This window comes from Podarcis liolepis, assembly GCF_965112155.1.
Source record: "Podarcis liolepis genome assembly, chromosome: 5".
NCBI classification, from domain to species: domain Eukaryota; kingdom Metazoa; phylum Chordata; class Lepidosauria; order Squamata; family Lacertidae; genus Podarcis; species Podarcis liolepis.
Window position 1 is genome coordinate 84724891 of NC_139556.1, and position 13424 is coordinate 84738314.

The 13424-nt window shown below is 45.6% G+C and overlaps 1 long non-coding RNA gene across 1 annotated transcript; it reads left to right on the plus strand.

Moving 5' to 3' along the window:
* Positions 1–2927: 2927 nt before the first annotated feature.
* Positions 2928–6378, plus strand: LOC310707466. The gene is made up of 3 exons (XR_014526473.1): positions 2928–3060; positions 4675–4753; positions 6027–6378. It is a non-coding gene; the product is annotated as an uncharacterized lncRNA (long non-coding RNA).
* The last annotated feature ends 7046 nt before the right edge of the window (positions 6379–13424 follow it).

Genomic DNA, 13424 nt, shown 5'->3' on the forward strand with positions numbered 1-13424 from the left:
CCCTCCCCCTTGCCGGGGAACCTCCAAGCTTTGGGGGGGGGGAGGAGGCAGCAAAGCGAGGGACTGAGGGACGGCGGCAGCTGAGGCGGCGGCGGCTGTTGTGGTGGTGGCGGCGATAGCGAGCGGAGGAGGGGGCGGCGGCGGGGCCGAGGTGGCCGGCGGGGGAGGCGGCGGCGGGTGGAGCAGGAGGGCGGCCGAGGCCGGTGAGGGAGTAGGGTTGCCCGGGGCTTGAGGAGCCGTCGCCGGGAGTTGCTGCTGCTGTTGTTGCTGCTGCTGCCCGGACATGCCGGCCTCCTCCTCGTCCGCTGTCTCGCGCTCCTCCCTTTTGCGCGCGCTGCCCCGCCGCCGCCCCATTGGCCGGGTCCTGTCAGCTGATCCTGTGTTATTTCCTGTGTGTGTGTGTGAGGGGAGAATGGAGAGAGAAACCTTGGCACCACCACCGCGGAGCCGCCCCCAGCTCGACGCGGATCCTCACCGCCGCCGCCCCGCCTCTCGCCGCCCGACTCGCCCGCCTCCCTCCCACGGCACACCAGCCAACGTCTCGCGGCACACTAGTGTGCCGCGGAACACCGGTTGGGAAACACTGTATTAGAGAATATGTGGCATTGCATTCTAGATTAAGGATGCTTTCACATATCTGGAAAAAAGTGCATTTTGGGATATTGTTAATTTGTGCCGGAACCATTTTTAAATAATCAAATTGATAGTTTAGTCAATTGATCTTTTGCATTCAAACACAGATCGGATCCCACGGACTGGCTGGGGGCAGAGGAATGGTGTGAGGAACCAGCTGGGAAACCCACAAGGGAAGAAGGCTCAGAGTTAGGGGATTGTTGGTGGGACAATGATGAGTGGTCGGAGGGAGAAGATTGGAAGGAAGAGGTGGTAGAAGCTGAAAAGACAGAGATGAGTCTGGCTGGTGAAAAGGTTGTCATGAAGTAGTGACCCAGTGAGCAAGTATTGCTTGGTGGGGACCCTCAGGCAGGTTGTAACAATTAGTCCCCAAAGTGGGAGCATGTGATGGGGCTGGCTGGTTGCCAGCATTCCCCAGACCTTATAAATCTTCGAGTTAACCTGCCAGGGGAGGGAGAGAACATGCCATGTTTTAGACTTGCTGTTTGATGTTCTGTAGCTGGTGCCAGAGAAGAAGCCTGGTAACCCATATGGTGCCTGCGTGTGATTGATCAGTAGCTATGAGGGAGGACTCAGGAAAGTCCTTGACACAGGTGTCTCTCCTTCGTGCTGTGACAAGCTCTCTTCCACCTTAGTCTCCCAGAACCAGGAGAGGCATGAGGAGGTTAGCTTCACACAGGCACAGTCTCAGATTGCTTGGGGCAAACCCTGGAAGGGACTTAGGCAGCTGTGGGAAGGTGGGAACCTTCAGTCTCAGCAACTGCTTCATGGGGCCAAGACCAGAGATGAGTTGCTGTGCTAATAAAGAGTTAACCTGTGCAGTGTGATTTACTGCTGGCTTGCTCCTTTCATAGGAACATAGTAAACTAATTTATATGAAGTTAGACAACTGGCCCCCCCCCCCATGTCTTGTTGGAGGGTCCCAGGTTCATAATATGTGCAGAAGGTCCCAGATTCAATAACTGGTCTCTACAGGTAGAGCTGGGAGGCTGTTTGAAAAACTGGAGAGCTGCTGCCAGTCCTTGTAGATGATACTGAGGAAAATGGACCTGGTCTGGCTTGGTGCAAATCATCTTCCTGTGATCATTTTTTTAGTAAATGACAGATGCCAAAAAGAGTTGTAGTTTATGTGTGTGTTTTCTCCCCTACCAGTTAATATAATTTTCCCTTGTAGTTTAACAAACAACTTTCTCCATACTGCTCTCAACACATTCACACAGGAAGTGTTTGCATGGGCAATTGTACAAAATAATTATTTGCGCTCTCTCTCTCTCTCAGAAAAAACCCCGGCCTCTGCAATGTAAGCAAATAGAAATAGCAATCCTAAAACAGCAAATATTGTTTCTTTTCTCTCTTTTTTGCATTGCCTCATCAGCTTAAGCATTTTATGAGACTCTTCCTTTTATCAAAGACACATTTAAATCAAGGAAATGATTTTTTAATACTAGGGCAGAAATTAATTTCATGCTTCCCCTAGCAAATGCCTACTATCAAGAACTGAGTAAACAAACATTTGCACATCTGCTACTGTTAAATGAAAGCAGAATAAAATAAATTGTAATGGGAGCTTGATCTTAATTTCTGTGCTGCTATTCTAATGTGTGACTGCATATGCCTTGCCCAGAGTTTGTGGAAACTGTAATGAAACTTTGGCGACCTTTTGGCAGTGGAATCACATTCAGTGTGACTCTGACCTTTCAGGAGTCTGTTATTTCTTGGTTCAGGAATAGAGCTGCACATGTTCCAGAGGCAATCCTCCTTGCTGCATCAAGAACCGCATGCAAAATGGGCTACTGCATATACAAAGTCACAATTAGCTCACAGCAAAGCTGTCTGTGCCAATCTGATCAGTAGTGCTGGCTATTTGTATGGACAAATAGTCAGGCAGCTCACTGCAGCACTCCCACCAGGGGCCATCTTATTTATTGTTTATTTCTTATTTAAATTCATGAACCTTGGACCCTTGGAATGGCTGAAAGCAATATACAATTAAATGCAAGGGGCAAATTTGAGATCTGCACCCATTTATTTGCACAACTGCATAGAATTAGAGAACCATGAAGTTGGAGGGTATTTTGTAGGTCAGATAAAAGAAAGTGTTTATTCACACAGTGCATTGTTTAACTATGGAACTTACTCCCACAGGAGGCAGGGATGGCCACTGTGGTGTTTGCCCGTTCTTTTGAAAATGTCTGTACAGGGGGAGAGAAAGAGTTAATAGGTAGACCAATAGAAAAGCCAGAGGCGGAGCCTACCTGACAATAAAAGGGCTTAGCCCAAGGTTTAGTTAGTTTGTTGGTTGGTTGGGAAGAGGCAGTTGGGAAAGCAGTTGGAAGACTGATGGAAATAGAGAGACAGTTAGTGCAGTTGGTCCTCGTGTGAGGGGAGGTGGAAGAGTTAGGGGCAGGATAAAATAAGACTAAGAAGGTAAAGAGTAACAACGTTTTGAATGCATTTAAAGTTTATTTGTGTTTGCAATAAACTACAATCTTCATTGTTAACTTAAGAACCTGACTGAGACTAAGTGATTTACTGGGGAGGACCTGGTTGGTGGCAGCGGATTAGTGGTGTACGGGTCAATAGTCCATGAGGTGACCAGGGGTTCCGTACGAATGCAGTGCATTGTTTAACTATGGAACTCACTCCCACAGGAGACTGGGATGGCCACCAACTGGAATGGCTTTAAAAGAGGATTGGATAAATTCATGGAATGGTTCCTAGCCCAGATGGCTATGCTCTGTCAGCACCGTTAGAAGCCTCAATACTTCTGAATAACTGTTGCTGGAAACCACAGGAGGGGAGAAGTCTCTTGCGCTTGGGTTCTGCTGGATTATTTACCACAAGAATCTGGTTGGTGACTGTGAGAACATGATGCACGTCTCTTCTTGTGCTTTATGTTCTTATGTCATCCTCTCCAACTCTCCTCAGTCCAGGAACTCTAGAGCTAGATCATGCCTGACAGCTGAATTTCCAGTGGCTGACTGAGGAGACATTACCATTTCTTTAGGCAGCCCTGTTTAGGGAAGCTTTTAATGTTTGATGTATTTGTGTATTTTAATATTTGGTTGGAAGCCACCCAGAATGGCTGGGGAAGCCCAGCCAGATGGGCGGGGTATAAATAATAAATTATTATTATTATTATTAGTAGTAGTAGTAATTTATTCCAGCAAGTAGTTAAAAATACAGAAGCAATAAGAAGCAGTGAGGAGACAAGCCCAAAGATTTTTGCTTCATGTTTCTTGCTTCGACCTAGGGGCTCTTATTTATTCTGCCTCAGGACCTAACATTAGACAGAGTGAAGTGCCCGCCTCAGGTGACTGAGTTTGGGTGTCATGAAAGGGTGGCAAATTGTTAGCTGTATCGATGAAAGCTTTGGGGATTTTCTGACTTGATTGCCAAAAAACCTGACCAGCCTTGGGTACTATGCACCTTGACTAAGGTGTGTGCATGTGTGCAGGGGCATAAGAACTGAAGAAGAGTCTACTCAATCAGACCAAAAGATAATCTAGTCCAGCATCTTGTTCTTACATTGGTCAGCTAGATGCCCATGGGAAGCCCAAAATCAGGACCTGAGGGAAACAGGCCTCTCACCACATAAGATCTCCAGCAACTGGCATTCAGATTCATATAGCATTATCCTCCATGAATTAGTCTAATCTTCTTTTAAAGCCACCCAAGATGGCGGCCATCACTACTTCTTGTGGGGGTGAATGCCATAGTTTAACTAGGTGCTATATGAATAAATACTTTCTTTTGTATGCCCTGATTCTCCCAGCATCTGGCTTCATTGAGTTCCCTGGGTTCTAGTGTCATGAGACTGGAGAGCAGAGGCAATTTCAGGCTTCCTCAACCTCGGCCCTCCAGATGTTTTGAGACTACAATTCCCATCATCCCTGACCACTGGTCCTGCTAGCTAGGGATCATGGGAGTTGTAGGCCAAAAACATCTGGAGGGCCGAGGTTGAGGAAGCCTATTCTATTTTCTAATGTGATGGGCCAGAGTAGGTTTTGCTAATGTACTGACATTTTATTGTTTCTTCAGTCCGTGTCAAGAAGGCCATCTCAAGAAGATTTACTTCAGGCAATACCATGAGGAGAAATAGATGAAGGCAGAAACTAAGGTCAGAATGCTGTAGCAAGCTTTTTTGTGTGTTTTTTTAAAATGTTGTTTTGCTTTGTTCCCGGAACTGTACATCCAAAGCAGAACTATTTGCAAAATATTCCACATTTGCTACTTTTTACCTTTGTCATTTTAGCGTCCCATATTATTAGTGTCCCATATTATGAGACACTAAAATGACAAAGGTAAAAAGTAGCAAATGTGGAATATTTTGTGGGAAAACCTCATTTTTATTTTGCAGCTAAAATTAATTCAGCAAAAAAACAAAACCTTTTTTAAAAAAAATCCAATGTAATTAGATCAGTGCTGATTTTTAAAAACTCCTGACAATAGCAATTGGTTTGTCAGTATTAAGATGCCTTTCAAATTTCTGGTTGCTTCAGTTTCAGTCACTATTGCAGTTAAACTACTCCGCTGTTCTGAAATTAGAACCATTTAAATGATAAAGTTTTATAAGAACAACATCTTCATCTGTCATTTTTTATTGTCTCTAAATAGTGATCTGGCCCCGTCATTTTATGCTATAGGCAGGTGGCCGCATATACAATACAATCCAATAAAATATTTTAATGCTGTTTAGTTATTTAATTAAGGATAATTTCCATTGTGTTTATTTATACCAAAGCTATTAATATGAATTCTTAATTGAATGTATTTGTGTGTGGTAGTGTGTGTAGTTTCTCCATTTTTAGGCACACTATACCTGAATATGTTCATTTTTGCACACACTGCGTGCCTGAAAAACGGTACTGCAAAATTCAGAGAACTGTGAATTTTGAAGAATGGCTGTGTTGTTGTTTGCATAGTGTTTCAGAAAGTCCAAATTAGGTATATTTGCCTTTCAGTGTGAACTGAATCAAATATATTCCCCCTCCTTACCAAAACTGGCATTTAACCTGGTGTATGGAACTTTAAAGAGAAACAGCAAAAGGAAGGAACAAGGGGTGCACAAATATTTCAAATTAAACAAGTTTTAAATGTAATAGGGGGGAAAGTGTTGGACACAAATCTCCTGAATTGAAATGACTAACTTCCTGGATGGGTGAAACAGAGCATGGCATAAATCTTAAATAAAATATGAAGACTCAAGAGGAATTTGTCTCTAGAGGATTAGTTGCATGCTCTATTTCCTCTCAATAAACATGCTTCAGGGTGATGGGCAATCACCTTTTTTTGAGTCAGTGAAGGTGTGCTATCTCTGTGATGCAGATATAGTCAATCATCATAAACCTGTTGAACTAGGTACTTCAAATGTAGTGTCTATTGTTTTGCAGGTAATTCAATCAGGATGTTGAAAGAGTGATTTCCATTCATTGCACCAACAGTCTGAAAGACGGATGGTTTAATTAATCCAACTACATTCCTATAAATAAACAATGCAGGGCAGTTAACAGGCTACTTTGCTCATAGTATTATAGATTTTTTTGTTAGCATTCTTGAGGAGTACCATTTCGTACTAGATCAATTCAACCAAAGGCTGACAATATATGATTCCACCATGTCACTTTCAAGAAATGACAAGAACAACCATTACAACAAGAAAAGAAAACATGCCAATGTACATACTATCTATTGTTTCCAACCTAATTTTAAATTAAATATTCAACTTCTTTTCCCCCACAATGACCATTGGTGATATGAGTTTTCCTTCTTCTTAAGAGTTTTTTACTAGTTGAGAAAAACTCTATGCCCCGGGGGTAGCCTATCATGTTTCGCTGCCTGAAGCAAAATGGGGAGATGTTGCCCCCCACTTCCCTGTTGAAGCCTTGCTTATTGCCATTTGGTACAATAGTGGCAAATGGGAAGATGTTCTGAGGCAGATTCCATGGGGACAAAATAGTGGTAAAATTGCCCACCCTGTGCAGGAGTCACGTATAATTCCCCAAGCACTGCAAGATGAATATGGCATAGGAACAGACCTCAAATTTAACTGAATGCACTTCTCCGTTCCTTTGCAATTCCTCAGAGCAGTAAATTGTGTACTGAAGCTTGTTGTTTGGATCCACTCTATGAACATGGTTCCAAAAAGCAGCTGCTAAGGTTTAGTTGCCTTCTGCACCAATGGTTTTGTCATTTGAGGATTGAAATGGGTTCTCCGCCCCCCCCCCCTCTTTTCTTGGCATTCAAATCTACAGTGCTCCATGCTTAACTCAAGGCCTTTGAGCATATATAGCAAAACGAGCAGAACTGAATCCAGAATTAAAGCAGGGCAAAACAAAATCAATATTGATTTTTGTTTAAACAAAACAAAACTTTAATTTTCTAAGAAACGTTCACCCGGAGCGTTGCCAGAGCCCGAGTGAGTTAATCCATATTTCCAGATTGCAAAGGATGACATAGCAGACATCTCTGCCTGCCCACCCCCTTTCCAAAGAGTAATTACTTTTGCAATCACCAGGTGGGTGATGGGAACCAAACAGACATGTTGGAAAGGCCCCGTGTGCTATCGATTTTAGGGCCATTGTAGTACTGTTGAAGTGCATTGATGATCAGTTATCAGAAGATCATCTACTGAGGTCCTCTTCTATAACAGGAATGAGAGAGAGAGAGAGAGAGACTTCTCCATAGCCAACTGGACTGGTGAGGCAGAAGTCAGGGAGACCAACAGTAGGTAGAGGCAGATACCCCTCCTGATTGATTGTAAGGAAGAACTTGCAATGTAGACTATTCCTGTTCAGAAGACTCCATACTATTCCCCTTCCATGGCCACTGAGCATGCTCAGTCCTCATTGGAATGATTTGGAAATCCCCCTCTTAGGGTGTTTTATAAAGGTCTGGGGTTTTTGTACTTAGAAGACTTGGTTCCCTCAAGCCTTTTATTACCTCTCTCTTGTGTATGTGGGTGGTATGTGTATTATATATGCATACTGACAGGCAGAGAACTGGGATCATTCTTTCTATATGCTACTGATGTCATCAACAGCTGTGAAATATATTTGTATAGTAATATTGTCCCTGAAATGATTATTTAGAAAGCTAACGGATGTATAAGTTTCCGCAAATGAAGTAAATCAGAACCATTTACATACTCAAAGCCATTTAGGCTGCAATCTTATGGACCTTTATTGAATCTAGTGGGCCTTCCTTCTGAGCAAACATGCTTAGGATACCACTGCACACCTCAAAACCTGTTCAAGGATCTAAGCACCCACCCCACTGTTCTCTCCTGCCCCTTAAAAAAAGTTCTCCTCTCATCAACCTGGTTAATAAGGCTGTCCCAGCATGCAGCAGTCTTTAAGATGTTTTGCTTGTGCTGTAACAATATGATCAAGGGAACAGAAGGCAAGCCAAGCTGCATTAATCACTAGGTTAATAGAAGCAATCCCCTGGAGAGACATGAAAGGTAGGCTATAGATGAGAAGAGGTGAGGCCATATCTGAAACCATTATCAGTTGAGGCAGCTTGATTAGAAATCTCCCTTTCATTAGACTGAAATAAGCCTTAAATTAAGATAATGATGTGACCTCATAATTGATTATATGAAATTCCTCTTTTCTCATCAAACCTAGCTTCAGCCAACAGTGTAGGTGGTGACAAGGCAAAAATACCTATAATTGAGAATAGAAACAAAATCCTCTAATTCAGGGATGGGGAACCTATGGCCTTCCATATGTTGCTGGGCTCTTAATCCTATCAGACAGAGCCAGCATGGCGAATGATCAGGATGGTGGGAGTTGGACTCCAGTAACATCCGGAGTACTGCCAGTTCCCAATCCCTGCCTTAGTTACTCAGATCATGGAGCAAGATTAGCTTGGAAGCTTTCATAGGGGTCCCCATCTAGACAGTTTAAAAGGGGAATAAGACAAATTCATGAAGGACTGAGCTATCAATGGCTACTAGTCATGTTATCAATTGATTGCGGCCAGGATAAGAGGAATCATTCCTTTGAATACCAGTTGCTGGGGGACAACAGTTGAAGAGGGCTGCTGGTAGATTGAAAACATCACATGATGGAATGTTGGGACTGTTCCGTGGGAAACAGAGGGACAGTCAATTCACAGTGCAGAGGGCACCGGAATTAGCTCAGAGTGTAATATGAGCTCTACAGGAAGTGTTTGTTCTCTCTCGACTGCTGGAGTTTGAAGAGAGCAGTCATGTTTTTTGTAACGCTGCAAAGACAGAAATAAAGGCATGTAAATATGTTTTCTGTCTATCTCTTTCCCCTGCTGGGGGGGGGCAGGAAAGAGGGGTGTGTTCTTCTCACGCTGAGAAAAATCGCCTATCGCGACCTCTGCCTGGATCTTGCCGGGAAAGCAGACAGGGCGGTCAACAGGAGACCAAGCCGGGTGCCTGGGAGAGTTGCCAGTTTCTCCTGATAAAGGCTTGATTTCCGACAGAGACTTCCATTCTTTCTGGTCTGCCTGACTTCCTGAAATGACCTCATACACTCTCAGTTAATTTTAAATATATTATGCTTTAAGAATTATTTTCTCTGTTTTAAAATCTGTTGCTGTTCTCTCCCCCCCCCCACTTACATTGATACTTTATGTGCAGTTTGCTGGTACAAGTTACACCAATGCTAATGTGGGTGGGTGGAACAAAGTAAGAGAGTTCAGAAAGCAGGTAGGAAGAAGAACTCTGTGACTCTGGGAAAGACTGAAAGCAATTGAACAATACCCCAAAGGGACTTAACTCAAGTAAAGAAGACAAAGAACAGGAGGAATAAGAAGCAGGAAAGATGAGTGGAAATGAATTTAAAAGTGGGTCTTTTCTGTTAGGCTTTGAGTGACTTTTGATGGTTGGCAAACACTTGAAATAGATAGGGAGCTTTGATAGCATTTTAATAATAAAGCAAACTTAACATTTAGATGGGTCTTTGGCCTGTTCAAATACCTTCCCATTCATTATCAAGTCCAGTGTTTCCCAACCAGTGTTCCGCGGCACACTAGTGTGCCGTGAGATGCTGCCTGGTGTGCCGCGAGATGTTGTCTGGAGGGAGGCGGGCGAGTCCAAAAAAGGTTGGGAAACACTGGTTTCTCTTTCAAAAAGGAAACATGGGTTAAAGCGGCGGCGACGCCTCCCACTCACTTTCCTGCTCTGGCTTCCCTAACAGTTTTCCGAGTTGCGTCACTGGATCCAGCCCCCTTTTCCACATGTGACACGGGGCTGGAGGGAGGGAAAGAGGGCTTTACGTCGCGCACAAAGGCAGCCTCCTAGAAGCGCTCTGGGCCGGCGCCGTTTCGCCGAAGGCGCCGGAGGACCCCCACCCTCAGCTCCTTCAGAAAGGAAGCCCCGCCCCTCGGCTCCCTACGCCGCCAGGCAGCTCAGCTGACTGACGAGGACGTTCTTCCGCCGCACAACCACCGCAGTTGCTGGCAGCGTCCGCAGCGCAATAAGTAACAGCGCCTGGTGCTGCCAACTCTTTCTCTCTCTCTCCCGCCCCGCCCCCAAGCTCTCGCGCGCCCCGCGTCAACATCGCCGCGTGCAGCTTCCCGAGCTCGAGGCCAGCCGCTGCACGCACGCGCCGGCTCGTCATCGGCTCCGGTTGTTGCCTTTCTCCGCCGAGGTCGGTGGACCCCGAGCCTAGGCTTCCTTCCCGCACCCCGCTTTCCGAAGACCGCACACCAGTTGGGCCAGTACATATTCCCCTCCCGTGACTGGAGCGGAATAGCCCTTTCTCTTCTTCCCCAACCCTTGTCGTTGGAGGAGTCCCTCAGTCCCTCGCTTTGCTGCCTCCTCCCTCCCCACCCCCAAAGCTTGGAGGTTCCCCGGCAAGGGGGAGGAAAAAAATTTGAAAGTTACACTTTCGTGCGTCCCTCCCGGCGTGACGCTGCGCGCTGACGTCACGGGGCTGTAATGGTGGTGTGCCTCGAGATTTTTTTCATCAAACAAGTGTGCCTTTGCCCAAAAAAGGTTGGGAAACACTGATCTAGTCATAATTCTTTCCATATGATAATGTAGGCCAAAGCTGACTCTTTAGTCTCAGGAACCATCACACCAAACTGAGCAGCTGTATCTCCAGAGGTGTCTGAATCAGGGCAGCTTGGAACATTTCAATCATATTTATTCAAAAATGGCATCTGGCATCCAAACATAGACAAAAGACAACTTCCTCTACCTTGAAACCCTCATGTGAAGTTGACCAGCAGTCTCTCAAGAGGTATCCTAACCCACAGAAGACAGACAGACAAACCACTTTACAAAATACAGGTATGTAATCGATGTCTAGTGTGATGAAAAAACCTGTTTCCTTTCAGTTTCAGGAAATGCTATACTCATCAGAAGGATAGAAGTTCTCTGTGTCAACCTACATAATTCCTTCTGCTGCATAGAAAGTGTCTTTACCTATTACTTCAGAACATTTGCATGCATGTTCTTGACTAAATAATTTATTATTGATAGCACTGCTTACTCAACTACAGTGGTACCTCAGGTTACAGACGCTTCAGGTTACAGAAGATTCAGGTTACAGACTCCACTAACCCAGAAATAGCACCTCGGGTTAAGAACTTTGCTTCAGGATGAGAAGAGAAATCGTGTGGCGGCAGTGCGGCAGCAGTAGGAGGCCCCATTAGCGAAAGTGGTACCTCAGGTTCAGAACAGTTTCAGGTTAAGAACGGACCTCCAGAATGAATTAAGATCTTAACCCGAGGTACCACTGTATGTAGTTTGTCCCCTACCAAAACATTTTGGGTTTTGATATAACGCTAGGCAATCAGTTGGAAAGGTCTATTAAATACACCATGGAGTTCATTTTCATCTGGCAATAGTTCAGGAGGCACATTTAAATCTGGCTGTGCTAGAGGAAGAAGCTAAATGATACCTTATTGTGAGTCAAAGAATCTCAAAAGGAGGCATCTAGCCAGATTTCATGCTCTTTTAGAAATGGGCAAAATTCTCGTTCACGATTTGAGCCAGAATGAAGAAACATTTTGTTTGTGAAAAAAAAAATGTGCTCATGAGAACATAATTAACTTTTGGATCACTCTCAATGTACATCTACACCAATATTCTGTTTCCAGTTTAACATGGACCAGCCAAATGCTTCCTCAAACTTGCAAGCTGAATATGAACACTGTGGTCCACCCCTGTTTCTTGTCACCACTTTCAGATATTTACAGGTATGCTCCCCCTGTACATAGATGTTCCATTTCTCTGTTATAGACTGAACATCATTGACAAGCCAGCATTTCCATGTGTTCTGGCTTCCTTCATGGTGTTCTGTTGAGCAAGAAGCAGTTTAATGCTGGCCACATGACCTGGAAAGCTGTCTGTGGATAAACGCCGGCTCCCTCAGCCTGAAGAAAGATGAGTCGCCTTTGACTGGACTTAACCGTCCAGGGGGCCTTTACGTTTACCTTTACCTACATGGTCACTTGCAAACTGTTGATGCTGTCAAATTGGCATCTGATCAAGAAAGCTAAAGAGAATCAAAACATGCTTTAAAGTCCATTTATTTTCCAGACCTCACTGTCTAGGGAAGCCCTTGATGCTGATGTACTGCTCTGGTCTTCTTCCTTGATTCCCCTGTATCACTTGGATGTCTCAAAGAGGCCTCTACACCATGGATCGACAAACTAAGGCCCAGGGGCCGGATCCAGCCCAATTGCCTTTTGGATCTGGCCCGCGGATGGTCCTGGAATCACCGTGTGGATTGGTGTGGAGATTCTGATCATTCGGGCTGTGCCATCCCCCCCCCCCCACATCACAGCAGCGCCTCCTCCCCATAGCTGTCAAGCGTCCCTTATTTGGAGGGACAGTCCCTTATCCCAGTACCATGTCCCGCTGATGTCCCTTATTGAAGGATGTCCCTTAAATTTCCCGGGTTTCAAAGGAAGCAGCTCCTCTCCCTCCCTGCCAGCCAGGGAGGAGGGAGGCTCCAACTGTGTTGCTTGGCTGCCTGGTCCGCCCCCATGCGGCCTCGTCTCACCAGCCTCAGCCCCTGGGAGCCCCTCCCCGCTGGGACTGGTGGGAGCCTCAGGCCCTTCCGCCACCATCCTCCTCGAGGCGGCCAAACTAAGCGTCTCTGCCTGGGGTCTCCCCTCTGCTGTGCCGCCGGAGGACCCGGATGAGATGGGCAGCCTGGCATGGCCCGCAAGCGCTTCTCCCATAGATTTGTAGTGGTAGACTAGCATAGATGGTCTGATCTGCGGGTTTACTTCAGGCGCTATTTCCGCCCCCTCTTCCTCCCGCCCCACCTGATGGAATTGAGAGCTGCAGATGGAGAACGAGAGAAAAGAACAGAACAGAAGCAGCATCTTCGTAGCTTGGACTTCGTTTTGCATGAAAAGTGGTTGCTGCTTGTAGTTATTTAATTGCAGTGTTTCATCAGCTGGTGTCTTGAGCAGCAACCTCTGGAAACGAAGGGCTAAAAACTGGCGCTGCTCTCCAAAATTATCTGGTCCCTTTTAACTTCGTATTTCAGCTGGTTGACTAAAATCCCTTATTTTGGCTGCTGGCCCCTTATTTTAAAGGCTGCTGGTCCCTTATTTTCAAATCTGTAAGTTGACAGCTATGCTCCTCCTGGCTTCTCCCAGCCCTACCTAGAAGAGGAAGGGGGGTGGGCTTTGTTGAGCAGCAGTTGGCTGAGCACCGTTTTAAGCAGCCCCTCTCCGGAGGCAGCCCTTTCACACCGCTCATCGTCCCTCTGCCGCCAGCCCCTGTCGCTCGCAAGGCACAAGTAAGCAGCCACCAGGGCTCATCCGGTGCTGTGGAGAAGGGAGGGGAGAGT